The sequence below is a fragment of the Camelus dromedarius genome, chromosome 18 (genome assembly GCF_036321535.1).
Source record: "Camelus dromedarius isolate mCamDro1 chromosome 18, mCamDro1.pat, whole genome shotgun sequence".
Lineage (NCBI taxonomy): Eukaryota > Metazoa > Chordata > Mammalia > Artiodactyla > Camelidae > Camelus > Camelus dromedarius.
Window position 1 is genome coordinate 46928385 of NC_087453.1, and position 24102 is coordinate 46952486.

The following is a 24102-nucleotide window of genomic DNA, read 5'->3' on the forward strand; positions in this document are numbered from 1 at the left end:
CCGCCTGGGCTCGTACCTGCAGCTGCATCGCTGGTGGCCTGAAGGGCCCGGACGGCCCTGGACGGCCCCGTCACGGGGCTGGCAGCTGCCACTGGCCGGGGCACCTCGGCCCTCCCCCCCCCCGGCCCTCCTGCAGGCCAGCCCGTTTCTTCACCACCTGGGGGAGGCCTCAGGATTCCAAGAAGGGAGGGCGGACACTTCAAGGTAACTTGAGGTCTGGACTCTAACCACGTGCTTGTAGAGAAAGCCGGTCAGGAGACCCACCCAGAGTCAAGAGGTGGAGAGGTCATCCTCGTCCCTGTTCACCTAGAAACGGCCACGACTCTGCAGGCGCGGCACCACGACCATGCCAACTCGCTCCCGCCCGCTTCCGCGCAGGCGGGCCGGGGTCTTCCACCCTCTCTCTTTCCTGCCTCTGTTTTAGCCCCATGAAGAGGGGAGGCCAGGGGCCCCTTGGAGGAAGCAGAGTGATCTCAGTGAGAGGGCATACGTCGCCCCCTGGCCGGCCCCGGGGGCAGAGGGAGCCACAGCCTGCCCTCCAGGTCAGCAACCAGGGTGAGGGCGACACTGGCTTCAGGGGTCATCGGCCTCGTCCCTCCCAACCCTGGGAGGAGCAGACCACATGCTGGCCCAGCCTCAGGGCCACACCGACCACGAGGACTCCAGAGGCTAACCTGAGGCCAGGGTACACCGCTGTCAGTGCGGTCCCCGCAGCCCTGGAGGTGGACATGGGGCCTGAGGGCCGACTCTGGAAGGCCGGCCGTCTCAGAGCAGCCTCATCAATCTGCAGATGCCCCGGGCAGCATCGCGGGGTCAGGGCTTCCAGGGTTGGTGACCATGAGGAGCTGGCCCTGCTGTCCCATGGCTCAGAACAGAGCAGCGTGTCTGCCTAAACCCAGGGGCCCTGCACCCGGTGAAGAGATGGTGTAGACCTGCTTGAGCTGCCTCGGAATCCTCTGTGGAACAGAGACAAGGAGGGATGGATGGATGGGATGGGGAGGGATGGGGAGGGAGGGGAGTTGAGGGGGAGAGGAGGAGGGGGAGGGAAGGTGAGGGAGGAGCCTCCCTCCCTCCTCCCCACCCCCACAGCTCCCTGCCCAGCCACACGTGTGTGCAAGTCCAGGGAACCGGATGGAAGAATGAGCAATGCAGGGCTCGGTGGCCCTGCACGTCCCGCCCCTCACGCCCTCCTGCCGGCTGCTCTGCTCCACGTGCTCTCCTCCCTGGTCCCTGCAAGATGGTGAAATGACCCTCTTGCCCAACGTGCCTGATGGGCTCACCCACCATCAGGCCACCAGGAGACGGACTTCCTGATGACACAACCTCTGCGCAAGCAGGTTGGGACCAGGCACCTCTCCACAAGACCCAGCACAGAGTGGCCAATGAGAGGTTACGCCCGGGGCACAGGCTGAGGTGGAAAAGGGCGCGGCAGGGAGGCGGCGCAGGGCTTGCGGGAAGGGGTCATTTGTCTTGACGGGGAGGCTGCTGAACGCAGCAAATCACGGGTGAACCCACGCAGTCCCAGCACACCTTCCTGCCACCCCCTCCGGGGTCAGGCCTTCCAGGGAGCAGGCCGCCCGCCGGTGCCGCCGCCCAAGGCTCGGTGTTGGATGTGTGGGTGCAAAGCGGACTCACGGGACCCTGGCCCCCGAGGTGCGGCTGAAAGCACAGGGCCTGTTACCAGGTCCAAACTCGTTCTGCTCGCCGCACCACAGGCCAGTAAATCGGGAGATGAGGCGTTGGGACAAGGAACAGCGACTTTATTCAGAAAGCCTGCAGACTGAGAAGATGGCAGACTGATGTCTTGGAGAACCATCCTGCTCCAGTCAGAACACAGGCTCCTCTCACACAAAAAAAAAATAGGGCAGGGGGTGTGGTTGGTTGCTGCAAACTTCTAGGTGTTGGAATCCCTTGTTCCTACAGCCGTCCGGGGGGTCAGGTCACGGTGTCCCTGTAAACCTCCAACAAAACAAATGTTATTCTCTGTTCTGCAACTTTGTATCTTTACGCGAGCGCAGAGCGAGCAAGACTAAGCCTGGGGATCAGGGCACAGTGGCCAGAGCGAACCGAACAGCCCCAACATGGAGTCAGATTTGTTCTCCTCTGTTACAGGCCGCGTGCCCTCCTGCGTGGGAGGCTGTGTGAGCCGGTTTCCCATCGCGAATGGTGCTCATAACAAGATAAGGCAGGACGTCTGTGGTGTGTGCAGGTCAAACGAGACAAAACACAGAAGGCACAGGCCAGTGCCGGGTGACCATAGAAGGTGAGCTGCTGTTGGATTAGCTGCTGTTTATTTCTCCAAAGGAAGAAGGGGCTGTACCTTGGAGGCGTATAAATAAAGCCGTGGACACCACACGGCTCTGAGAGTCTGGTGAGGGGTGTTTGGCGCCATCACACCAGCCGAGGGTGCAGCAAGAGGAATGGGGCGCTCCCATGGGGGGCATCGCACGGGACCTGGAACGTTCCCCAGCCCTGGGATCCCAGCCCTGCCAGTGATGGCTCCTAGACTGCGGGGGCGGGCCCAGACATGCCCAGTCACCACTTCCTTGAGAAACCCTAACGTCTCCCCGGGAAATCCCCTTTTCCACTTCTGCCTGCAGACGAGAAAGGGGCTGCTGCAAACTGTCACCTTCCTGCTGGCCGCTCACCCACCATCAGGCCACCAGGAGACAGACTTCCTGACGACACAAACTCTGCACAAGCAGGTTGGGACCGGGCACCTCTGTGTGTGAGGTGCAGCATTCTCTGCTCCCACGAGCCGGCAGCAAAGGCCCTGCTGGTGGTTCCAACAGGTACTCTCCACGGCGAGCAAACCCGCAGATTGTCCTCGTCTTGAAAATCAGGAGGTGGCCCTGTTCTCCCTCCAGCGCTAATGGGCCTGGGTTCTGGGGCCGAAGCCAAGTTCTGCCAGCCATGAACGGAGATCCAGTGGGGGCCAGGGGATGGGGTCAGAGGACGGGGTGGGGTCAGAGGACAGGGGACAGGTTCAGAGGATGGGGGCAGGGTCAGAGGACAGGGAACAGGGTCAGAGGATGGAGGACGGGGTCAGAGGACAGGGTGGGGCACGGGGTCAGAGGACAGGGCATGGGGTCAGAGGATGGGGAACAGGGTCAGAGGACAGGGGACGGGGTCAGAGGACAGGGGGCAGGGTCAGAGGACAGGGGATGGAGTCAGAGGATGACGGATGGGGTCAGAGGATGGGGGACAGGGTCAGAGGACAGGGGACGAGGTCAGAGGATGGGGGCAGGATCAGAGGACAGGGAATGGGGTCACAGGATGGGGGTGGGGTCAGAGGACAGGGGGCATGGGGTCAGAGGACAGGGGATGGGTTCAGAGGATGGGGGGGTCAGAGGACGGTGGCGGGGTCAGAGGATGGGGGCAGGGCACAGTGGGCAGAGACTGGTTTTGCAGCGTGGACGATGTCCCAGGAACACCAGCCCCCACAAGTGCATTTAGACGCTATAATTAACCACTGGAAAAAATAAATGTAATTTTTCCAGATATTTTTCCTCTCAGCAGAAATCCAGGATGTGTTTTTCTAGGTCCCTTCCCTTGAAGTGTGTATATTTTGAAGGAAACTTTGCCCGTGTGTTGCTTACTCGTGTTTCACACAAATGCTCTCAGGGAGTATTTACTCGAGGCCCCAAAACAAATTCCATTTGTTTGTGTTTTTAGAGAAACTTCCTAAACTTAAAAACAGGAAGTCCTCGCTGGTCGGGTGTATGATCGTAAGCTCTGTGGGTTTTCTAGGTTTGAGATTAGGTGTCCATGACGGGGCAGGAGGGATTTCAAACCACTGCCACCCGCCATCGGCCATGCTCACGGGTGGCAGTGCCTGGAGGGGACCAGGAGAGGCCAGGCCTCATGAAAAACCGGCTTGGACCCACAGCCCTGAAAGGCTTTGGCTCTGAATGCCCGTCCTCCTCCGCCAGCCTCGAGAGGGAAGGGACAGGGCATCCTGGAACTGCCTCTGTCAGGTGAGGCAATGTGTCCTTGCAGCACAGTGTAAGACAGCTCTGCCTTGGCGGGGCCCTCCTGCTGCCAAAGGGAAGTGGGGAGGTCAGCGGGAGGAGGTGACGTGGAGGTGAGGGACTGGGGGACCGGGGCGGCAGGGGGTGCCACCCCGGGTCTGACCTGCTGCCCCCATTCTCCACCCGAGGCCTCAGTCCTACCACCCGTCAAATGGGAGTAAATGCACCTCCCTTATAAATATACGCGCATCAGAAATGGCTTCCACAGCCCCTGCACGTGCCTGGGGACCCGTCGACGGGCACCCTCAGCAGACAGCACAGGAGGTCAGGGGCGACCTTCCCTGGCCGTGTGACTGGGTGGCCACACCTGCCCTGACCAGTGTACCGTGGAGGTTCTGGGTCAGTTTCCAGAGGACGCTGTGTAGACATTGACTCTGAGTCTGTGTCCATCACCGCTCAGCTGGATTGGGGTCCCCAGAGTGGGGCACGTGACCCGAGGGGGGTGCAAGAATGTCCAGCGAGGCCTGGGGAGGACACAAGGGCTTGCTTTATGAGAATGTCTCCAGATGTGAGAAAGTGCATCTCGCTGTACGTGGGGTGAGACTGATCCCTGCGGAGCAGCCAGCACTGCAGCCCTGAGCCACCGGGGACAGGGCGGGAGGCGGGGGTGCGGGAGCCCCAGCCCGCAGTCTAGCCACTCAGCCTCCGTCCAGCGCTGTGGTTTGTGTGTACCTGGCGCACCGGTGGGGACCCAGAGGGACCTTGGCAGTACTTTGATGTGAGTCGGGCGTGGCCGTGCAAAGCTTGACGCCACACGGCTGGTGGGGACCGGTGCACACGGACCAGCGGTTCTAGACACCCGGTGGGCGGCCCTCCTGCAAAAGGCAGCCTCTTGTTTGTCTACACTGTCCTCTGCAGACAAAGGCTGGTCATCGCACGCAGCCTGCCAGGGTTCCTGAAAAAATAAACCTGTGGATGCTGTCTTTTCAAGGGAAAAGTGATGTTTTCAAAGTGGAAGAGAAAGAAACTCATCTCATAGAGAGACTGAAAAATGTGGAGTGTTCTCCATCCTCAGGAGATTTTATTACGGGAAACAACTGAAGCACGTTGCCTTAAAAGCCACCATATGTGTCCACCGAGGAAACTTGCGAACAGAATCTGGTGCCTGTGTGTCTCCAGCCAGGGCAGGGTCCAGAGAACCAGAGCCCAATGTGCCCCAAACTTAGAAGCTTGAACTGCTGCTTCAGAAAGTCCAAGCAAGGGAGGGGGTGCAGCTCAGTGGTAGAGCGTGTGCTTAGCACGCACAAGGTCCTGGGTTCAGTCCCCAGTCCCTCCATCAAAAAAGGAGAAAAAGGAAGTCTGATTAAGATTTCTAAAACTGATGGTGTGTATTTAATCATATCAATGCTTCCAGTATCACTTTAGTAAGGAAAAAAGAGATTGAAGTCCACAATAAAAAATTAATGGAAATTATTTTAACTATTGTTTATATTTCATCTTTGTTGCAATCTTTTTATTTTGATAGATACTCTGTTATCCAGATAATGTGCCCCTTCAGTGTCGTGGGTATGGGATGTGTGTGTGTACACATGCACACAAAGTCTGTTAGTATTTTTGGGGTGAGTTTTTAGATTTGGGGGTATCTCCCTGGTCCCCCTGAGTAGGAGGCCCACGGAGCCCCAGCCCACCCCCCAGCGGAGTCCCCCTCTGCCCGCCAGCCTGCACCTCACCTGGGAGCTGGCCTCTCTGCTCCTGCCCTGCTCCTGCCCAGACCCAAAACGCACGGAGCCTGTCTTTTGGCAGAAAGGCCAACGTGGAAATGGCACCTGAGCGGGAGCCTCGGACGTGAGCCAAAGGAAACAAGTGCCTGTCCCTGGAAACTAGGACCGGGAGCGTGATTCCTTGGGTGTCTACGGGGGCAGGGCACACGCGGGTGCACACGCCACTTGACAAGTCCAGTGAGCAGATGCTCTTCATCACGGTTTTAATCGCCCAGAAAAGTGACGCTGGTGTGCGGTGTGGCAGAAGGAAAACAAGAAGAGAACGTGAAACCTGAAAGTGTACAATCTAACTCGGAAGGAAGAACGCCTTCAGACATCAGGGAGTCAGAACAGGATAAAACCTTCCTGAATAAATAAAGTGCACCAGAGCGGCAGGCGCATCCCCAGAGCCAGGCCAGGCAGGTACACGGCTCGGGGGGCAAAGGACGCCCCCAGGTCGGGTGACGGTGAGCGACACCTGGCTCTCCGTCCCATCGCGTGGCCAGCTCCGCAGGCCCAGCGGTTTCTGCTCCTGAATACCCCTCTCCCACCCTTTCCCCCCACCTCCTGCCTCCTGGGACCGCCCCAGGGCACCTCCTGCCCCCTCCCCGTCCTGCCTTGGCTCTGCTCTCAGGGATCTAATTAAACACACGTGGTCTGTCTGGTGGGCACAGCCTCCCGCCCAGGGGTCTGAACCACACGTGCCTCTCTCCTTCCAAAAACTGTAGCTTGTGCTGCCTGTGGCCTCGTGGTCCCGGGCTCTGCGTCTTCCGGAAGCCTGGGGAAGTGGGGGAGCAGCCCCGCCACCAGCTCCCGTGCGTGAGGGGCCGAAGAGCCCGTCTGGCCCCCGCAGGAAACGGCCCCGCATCTGGGGCACAGGCTTCCTGCCGCCGGCCCCTCCGTCCCCCGCGCCTGCTGTGCTCCATCCAAGCCCGCGGTCTTCCACCCTTTACACAACGTACTCGGGGGCAGCTGGAGCTGCACCAGCCAGGCCCAGGCTCCCCGTGCCAGTTAGGGGTCTCCGTGGGCTAGAGCGCCAGGCAGGCCAGCCTCCGCCGAAGGGGCCCATGCGGAGCAGAGCAAAGCGGGCGCTTCTGAGCTTGTGCGCTGGCGCTGCCTCCCGAGCGCCCTCCTCGTGTCGCCGTGGAGCCGCCCTCAGAGGGTCGCTGCAGAAGCTGGGCAGGTGACGGCCGGGAAGCGGCCCCCACAGGACGGGGCGCCCGGGGATGAGAAATGCCCGTGCTGGCTGCCGGCCCCGGTCCCAGGGAGGAAGCAGCGTGGACGAGACTTCAGATTCCGGTCCACACGCTGAGGAGGAAGCAAACACGCTCAGCATCACCTTTTCTCTTACTCATTCGTTGTTACTTTTGTGACCATGACCGTGTGTTGGGCACGTGCGCCACGCTGCCCATTTGCTCCTTTTCTCCCCAAAACGTCACCTCATTTATTCCCTGAAACAAGCCCTTTGCGTGGGTTGTATTGATACCCCCACTCAGCCAACGCGTGTGCCCCCCACTCACCGACACCCACCTGTGGTGACGCCCATCGCAGTGCAGTCTGTCCACAGAACCACCCGGGTGACGCCATCCCGCCCCCCCGCACCGCGCATTCCCTGCCAGGAACACAGGGACCCCTGCCAGGAGCTCACACCCTCCCCACCAGGAACTGCCTGGAACTGGAGGAGAAAATTCACCCCTTCATTTTTCCAAATAAATGTGGGTAAGTTAAGTGACCTCGGGATGAATTCTGCCAAGAGTCAACTAGCCCTGACAGCGGTGCCCTTCGGTCCCTGCCCCGCTCCGGGGAAGCGGGTGGTCCAAGGTGACTCAGGGGACATTAGCACAACTGGCGAGGAGCCAGGTTCTTGTCTCAGGTTGGTTTGGGCAAAAGCCAACTTCTGCCCCAATTCATTTTCTTCCAGCAACAGATCGTATGTATCCCCTAACTCGGGCGTGTTTACTGAGAAGAAACAGGCTGTGTGGGTGGAAACAGGCCGCCGCACCCACACACCAGGCCTTAGGGCACCTGCCTGCGGCCGGCCTGGGCGGGGCTGGTGCCGCAGCTCACACGGGGGGGGGGGGGGGGGGGGCCGAAGCCCACCCGTCTCCCATCCACACACTTGCTCTTGTTTTTCCTCCTGTAACACCCCACCCAGGGCCTCCAGGTTCTGGGCAGACGACAACGTGATCATCATCGTGGTTTTTTTAAACAAGTTGGCAACAAATAGAAACGAAGATTAACCCAAAAACCAACCGATTTCGGATAAACAGAGACGCCCCTGCAGGGACCCCAGGCGGCGCGTGCCGCCGGCGTGCTGCTGTGTGAGCTCAGTGCGGGCAGGGCCGAAAACAGCCCGTGCTCCGCTGCAGGCGGCCACACAGAACAGACGGGCAAGGTCCCCCTGTGCAGCACAGGGAACCACACTCACAGGCTCGCGGGGACCTGTAATGGAGAAGAACGTGCACGTATCCATGTGTGTGTGTAACTGAATCCCTGTGCTGCACACCGGAAACTGACACAGCATTGTAAATCCAAAAAAATGCAAAAAAAAAAATGTTTAAATGGTGCTGAACTTCACCCTGTGGGGTTTTGCTGTCAGCCGAGTCCTTAAGATCTAACGGGTAGCTTTAAATAAATCCCTCGCTATTTTCAAAACACACACACACACAAATGGTGATGCTGTTGTTTGATGGGGACAGAGTTTGGGGGAGGACGAGAAACGTCCAGGTGTGGGTGGTGGGGGTGGCTGGGCAACGTGAACGTGCTTAATGCCAGTGAACCGCACGCTTAAAAACGGCTGCGACGGCTAAATTGTACGTTCTGCACCTTTTACCGCCATGAGAAGAACACAAGAGGTCATTCGTAAATAATCTGAGGTACTTTTCTGTATGTTTGAAATACTTCATAATATAAACAAGCACATAAATAGATACATAAAAGTGAGTATTAAAATCGCAGTGCTGACCCCCCCACCCTAAAGATCCCCGCAGGGACACCAGCACGTTCCAAGGCAAGGATTCTCGGGGAGGCCCGGCATCCGCGCACTCGCGGGCATTCACGCGCAGCCCCCAGTTCTTTCCATCACCCTGGTGGGAGGTGGGTCACGGCTCAGAGCGGGAGTGCGGGGTTGACTGTGTCCGAGGGGAGCACGAGGGCCGATGGGGACAGGAGCCCCCACGCCCGACGCCCCTTCCGTACCTGGCCCGTCCTGGCGGGTGTCCTCATTGGAGCCAGGGGACAACTGACAGTGCCCAGCAGCCAGGTCCGCGCACCTCGGGCCACTCGGACACCCACTCAGCCCACCAGCCCCCACAGGACCGTGTGACTTCCCCGGCTCCGAGGCTTCATGAAAGTACTGAGGAAAATGCCTGAAAATGGACCCGAGTTCAGCTCATGTGTGTGGCCGTCCCGCTCGTGGACAAGAGCTCCCTGGCTCGAGCGTCTCCAGGCCACGCAGCGGCTGGGGGGGTGGAGGGGCGTCGTCCCTGCCGTCGGGTCCAGACCTGGGGTCTCTGGCCACACTGCTCCAGGCACCTGGTCCCCGAACCCCCCGAGCTCCTCTCGGGCACCGTCCACCCCTGGCTTCCAGACTGACCGTCACAGGACGTGGGGAGGAAAAGGCGAGTGACAGCTGGAGCCCCTGCTGGCGAAACGGCGCAGAGGGCGGCCATCCCCCTGCGGACACTCGGGGCCGACCCGGCGGCCCTGCCAGCAGCTGCCAGCTGGCCACGGGCTCTGTAAAGAGCTGGTGTGAGTGGTCAGGCTTCACGAGCCAGTCAGTGTTCGTCACACTGGTCACCTGCCCCAAGGCGGTGGACGTCGCGGGGGCCAAGAAGACGGGCTCGTGGCTTTGAACTTTCCCGTCTCATGTGATACTGACACACTTTTTCTGCTTTCCCCCCAGTCATCTAAAACTGTAAAGACCTGGGACTGAGCAGGACCCCCGGGGGCCTCCCCAGGACAGACCCCACCCCCACGTCCTCCCCCGCCTCCTGTTGGCAGGAGCGCTGTGGCCTCCCGGGCTGCCCCCCAGCGCAGAGAGCCGGCCCAGCAGTTACTGGTGAAGACGAGAGCCTCGGGACCCCCAGCTCCTCCCGGGAGGACGCCGGTCCCCGGGCCGGGCTGTGGACACTGAAACCTCCACCAGAGGGAAAGGGCGAGTGCACGATGACCAGACCGTGGCCATGACACAGCAGCTCCACCTCGAGCAGGGCGGAGCCCGCGGTTTGCACGATTCCGAGAACTGGCCTCAAGGAAATGGGAACAAACCGGCCCCGGAGTTGAAGATGAACTGCGCTTAAAACAGTCAAGTTGTGGCTGGCCCGACCCCCGCAGACCCGGAGGACAATCAGCTTGACCGTCAGGGCTGGCCGCGCTGCCCTGCGCGTAGCCCCGGCCGACACACCTGGAAGCTGCCCGGTTTTCCCTGTGAAACCCTTTTCCCTCTAACTGACAACGGGGGACGATTTAGGGGACGCCAGTCCGCCATCTACCCATCTGCCAGCTTCCTGAGAAAAACTTCTTTTTCTGCCAACCCCGTCTCTGGAACGTTGATTTTTGAGCAAAGAGCAGCAGAGCCTGAGTTCGGTTCTGGTCCAGCTGGGGACAAAACCCCGGGCCACTCACAACCACATAGCAGCCAGATTTGCTCCCAGGGTCACAGGCTGCCGACCCCTGGTTTACCCTGGAGGCGACACCACGAGATGCCTCGGCAGCGGCGGCGGCGGCGAGGGCTGTGCATGTGGGAGGGGCAGCCCCGGGGAGGGGCGGGGAGGGGAGAAACGCAGCCCTTCCAGGGAAGCCACCCGCCCCTCCATCAGGCAGCTCGTTCGCTCTCCACTCTTTGCAGCGGCTGAAGCATCCGCGCTGACGTGGCCGCCTCTGCCGGCTCCCGTGGGCGCCGGGTATGTCCCCCACCACCGATGAGGCCACTGCCATCACCCTGATCTTCTGAGGAGAAAATTGGGGCACAAACGCAAGAAGGAAGCCGCCCAAGACCACGTGGAAGGCGGGGCGGGCACAGCGTTGGGTGCAGGCATCTGGTCTCAGCCTCGGCGCCCCTCCCCCCGCGTCCACCGGCCGCTGCAGGGGTCTTACCCAGAACATTGGTGCCGCCCACCCCCACCCAGGGGTCCAGAAAGTTCTGTTTCTTCTCTCCAACAGGCTCCTGCACCCCCTTCTCCACATCCACAGGCCCAACAGAGCACATGGAATCCACGCCCGGGCTGCCCGTGCATGGAAGCTGCTGCTCCGGCCGCTGTCCGAGTGACCACGTGTGCCCAGCTCAGTCACACGCACACACACATGCTCACCTCCCTGACCCTCGGGTCCCCCTGGGCTGGGTCGAGCCCCATTGCAGGGGATGGGTAGAGGGTGGAGGGTGGATGGGAGGCATGGCCTCTGCAGAGGGAGGGGTTAGTGGGACATGGGGGTCCAGTGACGTCCTTGACCTGGCTGGGGCAGCAGGGGGAGGCAGGCAGGGCTGGGGTGGAGGCCCTAACACACCGTCATGCGCCGCCTCGGCTGCTGCCGCCCCGGTTCTCACCTGCACACCTGCAGTCGCCCCCCCCTCCACTGCTGCCTTTCTGTGGTGCCTGTTTCTACGTCCATCATAGACACTGAGAATTCCCTTGGTCCCCCACCCTCCAAGACTTGGATTTTTGAACTCTTTTAGTTTTTGTCACTTTGCCAGTAGTGGAACTGCATCTCTGCTGTGATTTGTTCTCTGCCTCTTCTCCAGGCTGTGGCCAGCAGAGACCCCACAGCTGTCCTCGCTGTCCCGGGCCTTTGCACCCACCTTCCCCTGAGCCTGTGTGCTCTTCCCAGGTGTCCGCACAGCACCTGCCTCTCATCCTCGTCCTCCCGTCCCACGTACCTCTGCCTTTGGATCCCAGATAGAGGAGCACAGGGCTTCTCTCCCCAGATCACACGGGAGCCCTCCTGGGGGCAGCGTGGCCTCGTGTCTGCCCAGCAGCACAGCAGTACGTCTGTGCATACGCAGCGCGAGGCCCCCAGCTGCACGGCTGCCGGGGGAGGACGAGCCCCGTGGCCCAGGGACCATGACGCTAAGTGTGTGTAGAACCAGGCGGGTCTGTGCCATCAGTGACCATAAACGCAGGGCACGGGACTCACTTGAGAATCGCAGAGAATGACCAGAACCACAGTGATGTCTTTCTCTCGGGACGCGTGTCCGTGGAAGTTGGAATTCTGGTGTTTTGAGTCCTCATTTGGCTGAACTTGGCATTGACTGTTTCAACTGTGTGTTGTTGTTGACAGCTTTCAGAAAACAAGACTTTCCTTTTCTGTGAAATTGTTCGAGGTGAGGCGAGAGCCAAACGACCTGAAGGTGTGGACCTCCCGCATCTGGGGGTCGCAGGCTGGGGGGACTCAGGATGGGCAGCCGTGCAGGGCGGAGGGCTGAGCCATCTCATCACAAGGGAGGTCAGGCCCCCCGCCCCCCCGCTGCCCACCCTCACTCCCCTCAGCTCCAAGGCCGTCAGGTCAGCCTGCCCACACTTCCTCTCCCCCAGTCCCAGTCCCAGCCTCGGTGCTGCCAGACTTCTGCAGAATCCCCCAGGCCCCCTCCAGTCTCCCCCAGAGACCAGAAAGACCTTAAACACGAGTGGGAATGTGACCCCTTCCTTAAAACTCGGGGTGAATCATCCTCTGTCCCTCTCAGAACCTCTGCGTGTGCCGTCTCCAACCCAGGACCCACCCCCGCCCCATGGTGTCCAGCCCAGAACTGGCACCAAGACTGCCCCACGGGAGGGAGGGTGGTGACTCCTTGTCTGAGCACCTTTGTTCACTGATAGTATGAATCTGCAGGGCGTCCCCCTTGCTGGCCGGCCCCTCAGTGGTCTCAGGTCATGGGCAGATGCTCCCAGTCCCCGCTCTCTGGGGCTGCCCCTCTCTGTCCTGCCCCCTATGCGTGTCTGCTGGCCCCTGTCCTGCCCCCCATCCCACCTCCTTGCCCAGGTCACAGAGGACATCACCAGACTGAAGCAGGCCACGGGTCAGCCGGGCAGTGCCTTGCCTTTAAGGAGCCCCAGCGGCCTCTGCCCAAATCCTAATGGCTGTTGGATTCATCAAACACAAGACAGTGGAATTTTCCCAGCAGTGTGTTACGGAGAACTTCTAAATCCAGCGGTATTAACAGTAACGCATGCTGAGAGCCGGGGCTCGACCCCACTCCCCAGTCCAGAGACAGGGACCCTGGGCCATGTCCCCAGCTCCGTGCTCCTGTGCCCTTGGGTTTGGGCCCTGCTCACTAAGAGTGGGAGGAGAGGAGTGCTTTCTAGATGAACGAAGGAGGCTGCATATCCCTCAGGCGCCCACGGGGAGGAGGGGGGACCGGTGGAGGGGGACCAGCGCGGGCGGGGTGCAGGGGTGCTTCTGCGTAACAGAATCCCCACGGTGCCCAGAGCCCTTGGCGGGAGGGGCAGGGCTCCGCACGTGGCCAGCGCCTGAAGGCATGTGCTGGGGTCACTCGTGGGGCTGCCTCGTGGCTGCGGCTGGATCGACTTCTCCCCGAGGGGTCTAGGTGGGGCCGCCTTTAAACCAGCACGCCCTGCCTCCTGCCTCTCCTCCAGCCCCAGGCAGCTTGGCTATTGTTTGCAAAATCAGTCCCAGGGTCAGGACCTTGAACTTGGGCTGGAATCTGGGGCTCCACCTTTTGGCAGGGCACCATGGAAGTGGCCTTTGGTCCACCCAACGGACGTTCTGCCTCCGAGCCTGTGTTTTCAGAAGGATCTGCTGATTCGGCGATGGCCCTCTCCCGGCCGACAGCGGCTGGGTGTGCACCAGAAACTCTTGGCCCACCTGGTCGCCTTTACCGCGACCCACACACGGCGTTTTCCCCAATTTGCTCTAAAGCTCCTGAGAAACGTTTTCCCTCCACGGTCCCCGCACCAAAAGGTCTTACTCCTCAGCTGCTGGAACCACGGGCTTCTCGGGGACGGTCAGCACGGCTCGCATTGCAGAAGGACGCACAGTGACCCACTTAGTGGGAACGTCAGTCTGACCAGACACCCCGAGCAGGGCTCGGGTTTCAGTAAGGCTGCTGGACCCCGGAAACAGAAGCAGACGTCTTGTCCGGGGACCCGTGTGTCTAACACAGCCTTGGGCGTGAAACCCCAAGGGACTCGGGTTTCAAGTCACAATACTGACAGTTTAGTCAAGACCTCAGAACAACACGTCCTTTGATCACTGCTTTAGTGACGGTTTCTGATCCGTGGGAAACCCGGAGTCCGGGAGGCCTGGGCGTCCCCCAGTCCTGGCCGGTGAAGCCAGAGCAGAGGCTCCCAGCCTCCGCTCCCCGCCGGACGGTGTGGATGCGACTCCGCCTGGTGGACAGTTCAGATTCTGAGGGTGCGGAGCTGGGTCCGGGGGCCTCACTCCACTCAGGAGCCCCACAGGCATGTGGTGCCCCCCAGACCCCAGGCTCGTGGTGAGGGGGTGATGGGGAGGCCCTGACCTCGGAGGAGACAGGCTCCTCTGGGCTGGGACGCAGGGTCTGAGCCCCCTCCCGAGCCTGGCCCCGGCCCCTTCCTTACGGCCCTCCTCCAGGTCCGCTCAGGCCGCTGCCACGAAGGCTCACGGGACCTGGAGGTCAGCACAGGATGCTCCCGACCCCGGGAACGGCGTCTTCAAAAAATACATTACAGAGAAAATCTACATTTTCGTAGCAAATGTAGGAAATGACGAGAAGGGAAACCAAAAACCCTGCGATTATCTGTGACCCCCCTCACACCACTCACGTTCTGCTGTTTCTCTCTGGTATGTGTCACACATACACGCCTGTGCATCACATTTTTTTACAAAAACAAGTTTATTCTGTAATTTCTTTTTCTCACCTAGAAATTTATTTTTTAAGTCAGCACCTGAACGTGTTACAAAAGAGTCAAGCGATATGAAAATAAAGAGCCCCTCCCCGGCCCCCGCGCCCCGGGCCCCTGCCCGCTGACCGCGGGGCCGGGAGCCCCTCCCCGAGCCCGACTCCGCTGCTCTGGCGAGGACGCGGCGCGGCGGGGCTGAGCCCAAGGGCCTCGCGGTCTTCGCTGTAATGAAGGCGTTCAGTGGTTCTCGAAATAGTTGTTCGGATTCGTTCTCCCAAATTGTAACAGCTGTCTTCCCACGCCCGCTGACACCTGCGATCCTTCTGTGTCTCCGTGTCTGCCAGCCCGCAGGCGAAAGCGTTAACTCCCGGTTGTTTTAGTTTGATTTCCCTGAAGGGCGGCGACGTTTACGTTGGCTGGGGAGCGTCCCCTGCCGTGAACAACCTGGTCACATCCTGGCCTCTATGCCGTTAGCCTTTTAAAATGGTTTTGGAACTTCCTTCTACGCCTGGTGTTAAACTTCCATGCGATCTGTGTGTACATACGGCGTTTTTCTCCCGGCCTTTGCACCTCTTAAAACTTCACTTATGATGCCTTTTTTCATTGATTTTTAAAATTATTTTTATGTCACCCAAACTTTCAACTTCCTGTAATAATTTTGAGAATTTTGCCTTATTACATGAATGTTATATGCGTACCAACTGTAAGTTGGTTTTTATATTTACTTCCTTCTCAAAGATATATTCCACAAATGCGAATTAAAAGAGGGTTCTGCCTTCGTCCCAACGGCGTATCCGAGCGTAGTAGTTGAATCCCAAGCGTCGTTACTGAACGAAGTAGAAGTGCTCACGTATCTGAAAGGCTGCGTCCCCACGTGAGGTTACGATTAGTGCACTTTGTGCTAAAATCACGTTCTTTTTTGGGGGGCGGTAATCAGGTTTTTATTTATTCAGATGGAGGTCTTGGGGGTTGAACTCGGGACCTCGTGCATGCGAGCCACGGACTCTGCCACTGAGCTGCACCCTCCCCCTTAAAACCACCTTCCGTTTGCTGTGTTCTCTTGAGTGTCGTTTCCACGTGTTGCGTCCAACGCCTGACCCTTGTGGTGCTGCCCTGACGCCCGTGGACTTGGGGCCCCTCCCTCTGCCTTGAGAAGGTTCTGATGGTCAGAGTGGGTCAGACAAGCAAGCGCTAACCCCAGGCGGTTCCTTCTGACTCCGCAGACCTGGGGGGCTTCTCTTTGTAACCTGGGACGTCCTTTTAGACCACCAAGGATGTTCGAAAAGGCACGCGCCGGGGAGGGCAGAGCTCAGCGGCAGAGTGCATGCTTAGCACGCATGAGGTCCTGGGCTCAATCCCCAGCACCTCCTCCCACAAAAAAAAAAAAAATTAAAAAATTAAAAAACCAAAGGAATTTTAAAAAGAAATTTCTTTATAATAAAAAAAACTTTTTAAAGGTCATAGGGCACTGTGTCTGGCTTGTCCTGGCCATTCCTCGGTCTCCTGGTCAGTGAGGGACCCCCACCCTGGGGGCAAGGTGGGCATGCAGACACATCACCTGAGTCCATCTTCACAGTGTGTGCGGGGTGAGGACGTTACGGAAGCGTAAGTCCCACGTCACGGGCGGATCTCTGACAACCTGGTCACCGTCTAGCAGCACGCGCCCCGGGCGCCTTCCGGCCGGAGGGAAGGGGCGTGTGTCTGCTTAGGCACAGCTGTGAAATCGAGGGTGCAGCTTTGGGAAGGCGTCTGGGAGAGGGCGTCCGGAACGTGAGCAGGTGTGTGCAGGGGGCTCACAGCGAGGGAGACGTGATCTGGAGTAGTCAAAACCCTCACTGGGGAGGCGTTCTTTGCGACTCCACCCCCAGCTGCGGTCCGTGGGGAGACTCAGCTGGTCTATGTGTCTCCAGCTAAATTTCATCCTCTGCAAACGAAATGCTACGTTGGCAAAGGAGCCTTGCTTTTTGCCATAAATAGATGTCTGAAAATTTGCTAAATAAATCCTATTCTGAATGCCCGAAGAAAGCTTGCTGTTTAAAAGTCCCATCCCATAAAAAGCTCACATGGTGTTCGGATGAGGCTGTCGCCCTGTAACTAGGAATAAAAGGTCCGTTATCAGAATCAGTACCACTCGGGTCTCAGCAAACTAAGAAGGTGGGTCAACACAACCTGCCGGGTTGAACAGGAGCGCCGCTGTGCGCGCAGGTGGGCGTGGAGCAGCCGCTCAGAGAGAAGCAAGTGCGCGAGGCAGACGCAGGGGCCCGACCTGGGTCTGTGGACGGAGAGGCTCTTCTCTGGGGATGAGATGCTATTGATACGCTGCGGCGGGGACAGTTAGGAGCAACCGGGGGCCTGAGGGAGCAGCGTGATGAGCAGTGTGACGAAGAGCTGGAGGAGCTGGACAGGCCAGGACGGGAGGGCTCACGTCGGGGCAGGGAGCTCGGCGTCCGTGGGGGTTGAAGCAGAGACGCCAGCAGGAAGGTTCCAGCACGGCCTGAGCAGATGGGCTGGTCAGTGTCTTCCGGTGGTGCTTAGCAGTGGTGAGTTCCCTGTCCTCGGAGGCATCCAAGCACCCAATGAACGTCAGTTAGCAAAAGTCCCAGCTTAGAGGGTCAGCATTTTCCAAACCTCTCTGCAGACTCTGTGTGGCTCCCCTGAGAAACTTTTCAACAGGACACAACACCAAGCCCCATCACAGAAATGCTGATGCGTGGTTTGGGGGGAAAAAAGCCAGTGGTGCTGGTAAATGTTAAAAAAGAGCTCTCCAGGAAACAAAAAAGTCCTGATCTGCAGTGTAAACACTCCTGCCGTGCCCAGTTCCCGGCTCCCGGGGTGGTGTCCGGGCTGCGGGGGGAAGTCCTGGCAAAGACGGACTCTGGAGGAGCGTCACCACGCCCAGCCTCTCCCTGTCCCCCCCACCTCCCAGCCCCACCCTGGAGCTGCGGGGAGCTCCGTCTTCCCGGTGGGGAGACAGGGAAACCCCACCCCTCAGCCGTCCGTGAGCGCTGCATGCCGGGGGTGAGAGGCGCGTCTCCCGGGAGACCGGAGCCAGGGGTGCGACTTACAGTAGGGACACAGGACAGATGTGCAGACACCTCCCCGGGGCGGGGGGCTCGGCCCCCTGCGCCCCTTTAAGGGTGAGGGGCTCCGGTGGGAGGGACCCCTGAGGGCCTGGCAGATGCCACCTCCGCCAACGTGTCGGGGCGTCATGTGCCCCAAGTTCTGATAAGAGAAGGCCCTAAACTGCACTGTGCTCCCCACAATGCAGTCCTGAGGAAACACCAGAGAAGCCGGACTGGGGCTCTCTACAGAATTCAGAGCAGAATCGGGGGCCCTCAGATGTTAAATCCCGGGCGCTGGCAGCCTGGCTCCCACCAGCCTGGGGCCGGGGTCCCTCAGGGGACAGGCTCACAGGCTCCGAGGCCGCTTCCGCTGGCCGGGCCTCGCCCGCCGCCTCTCTGACAGGGTGGCACCCGGCGGGTCTGCCCCTCCGGGGCCGTGCGCGCCGCTCACACAGAGCCCCTGGTGCCCGGGTCCAGGAAGCGCCCTCCCTCCCAGCCCCGCAGGAGGGGCGGCCGGGGCGGCGGCCGGGCGCGACGGAAACGCGCCCCAACGCAGGTGTCGTGGGAAGGAAGGTTTCCGGCTGCTGCGACCCGACAGGGCTGTGGCCTGACAGGTCATCTCCAGAGACTGCTGAGTGCGGGACTTCGCTTCCCGGGGCTGCCGTGAGAAAGCACCGTGCGTGGAGGTAGACAGGGTTAAAGCAACAGAAAATCCTCCTCTCCAAGTCCTGCGGCCACAAGTTGAAACCCAGGTGTGGCGGGGCCACCCTTCCTCCACACCCTGTCCCGAGGCTCCTGGGAGGGGCCTTCCTGCCCCTTCCAGCCCCGGCTGCTCCTGCACCTGACGGAGCACCACTCTGACCTCCGCCCCATCCCCGCACGGCCTCCTCCTCTCTGCATGTCTGTCTCCGTGTCTCTTCTCGAGAGGACACCAGTCACCCCGTGGGCACCAAGGGGAAGGGTGGGAGGGATAAACCAGGAGTTTGGGATCAGCAGACACACACACCGTATATAAAACAGATAAGCAACAAGGACCTACTGTAGAGGACAGGGAACTGTATTCAATACCACGTAGTAAACTAGAATGAAAATGAATGCACGTGTGTATGTATGACTGGATCGCTACGCTGCACACCGGGAATGAAGACAACACTGTGAATCAACTCTCCCGCAATTACGAAGAGCCTGCCCTGCCCTGGGTGACCCGTCTTCACCCGTTACGCCTGCAGTGACGCTGAGACAGGACCTTCTGCTTCGGTCACAGTCGGAGGGTCTGAGCTTCTGGGTGGACATGAACAGGGAGGGGTGCTCTCTGGCCCAGGACAGCAGGGAGCTCAGTCCGACGTGGAGGCAGTCCACACGAGGCCACACAGGTCACAGCAGGGGCCGACACTCTCAGTGGGAGGGGACCGAGGTGTCCCAGCTCAAAGGGAAGCAGTGGGGACCCCAGATCTGACGCCCAGATTCCCACCCAGGTCCTGCCACTGTCAGCACTGCTGAATCCCGCCAAACCTCAGCTGCCTCACCTTCAAACAGAGTCACCACTTACAACGCGCAGGGGTGAGCGCTTTGGTGAGCGGCGGTCCCCTCCAGGCCAGCAAAGGAAGGACTGCGGGAGGACACCCGGAGCACGTTCCCTCACGCAGGCCATCCCGCTTTGCCATCAGTAACAAGAGCACCTTGGGGAACACAATCCCCAGCACCTCCACTCAACAAAAGATGAAAATTCTCAGCAGACACCGTACTCCCCCTTGGCTCTCCCAGAGCCCTGTGGTCCTGAACCGGCCACACTTCCACCCCGGATCGACAGACAAAAATCTGAGTCTTGGAGCAGCTGCCCAGGGGGTCCCGCTAAGTGTTGGAGCCAGGACTCACTCCAGCCCTCCACCCGGGCTCAGCACCCCTCAGCCACCCTGTGCTACCCAAGGGGTGGTTCTCTGCTGCCAGATTTGGTCTGAAGGGGAAACAGCCCTCCTGCCCTGCAGAAGGGTCCCACCAGCACCTCCCCGCACAGGGGTCACCTCACAGGGTCCCAAGCTTATCTCCTATGTCAGCACACACATTTGCATCGGAGGATGGCAGGCCGGGGGCGGGGGGCCCCTGCCCAGGACCATGATGCAGTGGGCAAGTGCAGCACCGGGTCAGCCCCGCGCCATCCCTCCCTGTAAGCGGGGATTGTCGCCCCATCCAACTCCCAGACTTTCTTCAGAGGAGAAAGGACCACGTAAGACGGAGGTTGGCCTGAGTTCAATGGAGAGTCCAACGCTCTGCTCCTGAGACACCTCAGGGCCCGATGACCAAAGCCCAAAGGGCCAGGTGGCAGAATCCTATGCAGTCAGCAGTCCCTGACGCCGCCACCCGGTCCGAGCCCTCGTGTAAGGGGGAGCGCACGGAGCTGGGCGAGCCCAGAGCGGACCCCAGCCGGCCCGTCCATCTTTCGGTGCCTTCTGTCGACACAATATTGGGTGTCGACAGAGCCTGGGCGTCTCCCTGACCCCTGTGAAGCCATTGTAACTTCAGAGATGTGGAAAATTCACTTGCAAGCACAGCATTTTTGACAGTTCGGGAATCGCAGCGGGAAGTGACTCAACTTCCTCCGGGACCCGGGTGGTCACAGCACAAAGGTGACAGCTCCATCTGCCAGGAGGGGGGCGGCCGCGGAGCGGCTCGGCGGAGGAAGCCACGAAACGGCCCGGGGACGAAGGCTTCCAGACCAAGGGCGCGCTCCGTCCAAGAGCCCAGCACGGGGGAGGGGCACAGAGCCCGGCCAGAGCCCCCGCGTCCCGGGGAGACCCGGCCAAGGCTCACCCAGAAGGCGGGGCCGCGGGCGCCCGCCGGCCCGCCACCGCGCGCGAAGCTGGAGACAGAAAGCAAAGCCTCTCAGCTCTGAAAGTAAACCACATCCAACCTAGAATTCTGCTTTTTCAAATTTTTAAAATTTAGACTGTTACAGCTGACCTAGACTCCTACACACAGACGATCCACTAACGACGAGGGGAGAACACAGACATTTCAGACAGGCGAGACCTCAGAGGCTCCCCTTTCCTTCTCTCTTTCTCAAGAAGCCTTTGGAGTCTGTCGCTTCACCACACTGAACCCAAGGAAGGGAGACTGGAGTCCAGAAGCCAAAAGCCCACACACGGGAGCGGGGCCCATGAACGCGCGGGGCGGCCGCTGTGCGCCCGACCGGGACCGCAGTCGGGGCGGAGGGCTCGGGGCTCCAGGAGAGGCTCCTTCAAGAGAAAAACTTAAAGGGCATCTAAAGTGGTGGCCGACCCGCGGTGCCTTCAGACAACGGAGTGTGAGTCGGCGGTAAAGGGAAATGCGCTCTCAAGCCTCAAAATTCATGCAGGGATCTTGAATGTATGTTTCTAAGTGAAAGAAGCCAGTTTGAAAAGGCCACTGTGGTTCCAACTACATGACACTCTGGACAAGGCAGACCTGCAGGAACAGGGGAGGTCAGGGACTGCGGGGGGTGGGGAGGGGCCGGCACACAGAGCACAGAGGATTTCAGGGCAGAGACGCGAGGTTACTGAGCTGCGGGCCTGGGCTGGGCGAGCACCCCCCTCACTGTTTAACCACCGCTGACCCTGGGTTCTCTGGAAGCCGAAAGTGCGGGTCCTCCCCGCCGAGTACACACTGCAGTGCACCTGTGGGCGCACCTGCCGGCTCTCGGCGCGACCCCCAACGCCGGTCACAACAGCCTGCACGCCTGACATCAGGTACCCAGGGCGGAACACCCACGGAGGGGTCACACTGTGGCCACGTTCAAATCCGTCTGTTGAAAATCTCTCCTTAAAGGTGCGTAAGAGAACAGGGCAGAGGCCTCCAAGAAGGCGGTGTGTGCGGGAAAACGAAACCGGGCGACCCGATGAGGGAAAGAAGTCTTCTGGGAGCCAGATGAGCCGGGTTGGGGGCAGAGGGGCCTGGGTCCCTGGGGCTGGGGTCCGGGCGGCGGGCCCCCGGCAGCGGGAGGGCAGGCCCGCGTGGCACTGACCGCCAGCCCCAGGAGCCCCTCATGGGCGGCGTCTGCAAAGCTGTGTGCCGTTTCTGCCCTTGGGTTTCTCCTCTCCCTGAGGGGCTGAGGAGACACCTCCAACCGAGGGGTGACGGCCGGGCTGAGGCGCGGAATGAGGGCGCTGTTCACTCCGCACCACTCCCGGGCTGCACACCTGCGGCCAATACCGACAGCGGAGCTGGAAAACACAACACCCAACCGTGAAGCGTGTGCAAGGCAGAGCCCCACAGGCACGAGGTCGCAGCTCGGGGCCCGTGCCTGCTGCCCGACGTGTCCTGCACGGAGAGGCTCTGCGCCCCCGCCCCCCCCGCTGGGAGCAGGACCCCGAGAGGGTGGGCGCCCGGGGCTCATTCGCAGGCTCGCGTTGAAGCGTGATGCCTCCCCTGCTGTCAGGACGGAACGCTCTGAGCAGCCGGAGCACAGTTCTGCTGTGACAGCCGGGTGGGTGACACCATGTCCTCCTTTCAGAGACCGAGCCCCGGGCCCTGGGACGGTCCCCCCGGCAGGGAGGCCACGAGGAAAGCCCTTCCGTGGTCAGGGCTGCCCCACCCAGCATCGCCCAGGGAGCAGACACCACCAGCATGAGACGGAACAGCCTCAGCGGACCAACCCGTCCCGGGACCAGGAGACCAGCTCAACAAGGTCCGGGGCTGCGTGCCCAGATGCAGACCCTCGGCTTGCGCTCAGCTCAGCTCTCAACATGTGACACGTCCTCCGTAAAGCCGAGGGGCAGACTGCCCACTTAGCGGGGGCTCGGTCACGGACGCCAGCACTCGCTGTTCGCAGGTCTACTCAAACTTCCCGAGCCTTTGACTCAGCCCCGGTGGCTGCGCGTTCCTAGAACTGCGTCGCCTCCCCTGGACTGCCCGACCTGCTGGCGCGCACTCGCAGTCCCCCCGCAGTCCTCTCACACCCGCGACCGGGGGCGGGGTCCCCACACGCACCTCTGGTTTAGTCACCCGAGCCTGCATTTCTTGCTCAGTCCAGGTTTGTCAGCTTTGTTGAGCCAGTCAGAGAACCAGCTTCCGGTTCTGTTGTCTTTCTCTGCTGTTTCCTTTCTCAGCTTCATCCGTCTCTGCTGTGGTTTTGATCTGAACTGGGACACAGTGAGAGCCTGCTGTGTGAGCCCGCGGCCCGTTGCCCGGATCGCCCGCCCCGGGCCCTACCGGCCCCTCTGCTTCCTCCGTTCCGCTGCCTGCACAGCCTCAGGCTGCCTCCCAACTGGCCACCGAAGAGTGGCAGGTAACTGTGGCCAAGGAAGTTGGAACGGCAGGGCCCGTGGAGCTGGAGGGACCCTGGCCCAGGTGACGTGACTTCTGCCGGGTTCCGGGGGCGATAACGCTGCAGAGACAAACACCACAAACCTCAGGTCCTGGAGCGGAGCGTGCTCACCCCCAGCTCCCTTGGAGGCTGCTCCCGCAGTCCTGCGGGGCGGCTGTTGTCCGTGCAGGGACCTGATAACTCAGCGGAGTCTTTTGGTGGCCCTACTGTCCCCACCCGCCCGCAGTCTCCTCAGTGGCAGAGTTCAGCAGCCTGGGGTCACTTCTGCCCATGTCCATGCGCGTCACCAGGAAGAAAAGGGGAACTCGCTGTCACACGATGACACATTTGTTTTCCCCCAAGTTAACCTTCACATGAAACTCCAAACTGGGTGCTTCTCTGTTTTAAGAGGGACGGGGGCACAGTCCTGCTGAAGGCTCACCCGCTCCCAGAAGGACCAACCTCAACCTTCTGTCTCTAAGGAGCAGAGGGGGCAACCTGGTGACAGGGTCCACCGCCCCCCACCCATTTGGCACATTCAGAAACGACTGCAAAGCCGGGGGCTCCTGGCCGGCACACAGCGTCGCACTGGCAGGGGCGGCTGGGTGAGTCCGGTAGACTTCTTGCCCCAGGGTGGCCGACAGCACTTTGTAAAGGACAGCAAAGCGGGAGAAACTGCCCTCGTCGTGGACCGCAGACACAGTCCTGCCCAGCGTGGCTGCAGAGCCCTATTCAAACCGCGACGCTGGCGAGGAACGGGGGGATCGCCATGCGGCCACCTCCTGAGGAGCCTTTGAAGTCCTCGTCGGCCCCGAGAAAGTTCAGAAATTCACCTGATCTGAGAAAATGTCAGAGGAAAGTGCCTGATAACAAAGGTCAGAATGTTAAGTAAAGAGACAGGAATTAATCCCCACTCATTAACAGGATGCTGACGTGACCTTTAAATCAAATCGAAGTCGCAGCCTCGAGGAGAAGGAGCTCCCTCTGCTTTGTGGATGGAGCCTAAGTGTCGTCTTGACCCCCTCCCTCCGTCCCTTCCCCAGCTGAGAACACGGTGTGTCAGAGGAAGCCGTGCGTCTGTGCAGACTGCGTCACCCTCCTTGCGGCCAAGCCCAAACCCATCCCCTGCCCTCGCAATTGCCCTGCTTCTGGGAAAAGCACCGCGGCCCCCGTGCGCCTGGCTCTCACCTGCTCCTC

At 60.3% G+C, this 24102-nt stretch overlaps 1 long non-coding RNA gene across 2 annotated transcripts; it reads right to left on the reverse strand.

Moving 5' to 3' along the window:
• Window positions 1-3962: 3962 nt before the first annotated feature.
• On the reverse strand, window positions 3963-24092 carry LOC105106278 (uncharacterized). 2 transcript variants are annotated; one of them, XR_010376697.1, is made up of 3 exons: window positions 22590-24082; window positions 4704-7039; window positions 3963-4495 (listed from the first exon to the last, which is right to left on the reverse strand). It is a non-coding gene; the product is annotated as an uncharacterized LOC105106278 (long non-coding RNA). The 2 variants fall into 2 exon arrangements; XR_004131045.2 differs by lacking the exon at window positions 3963-4495 and having other exon boundaries at window positions 5024-7039; window positions 22590-24092.
• Between the last annotated feature and the right edge of the window lie 10 nt (window positions 24093-24102).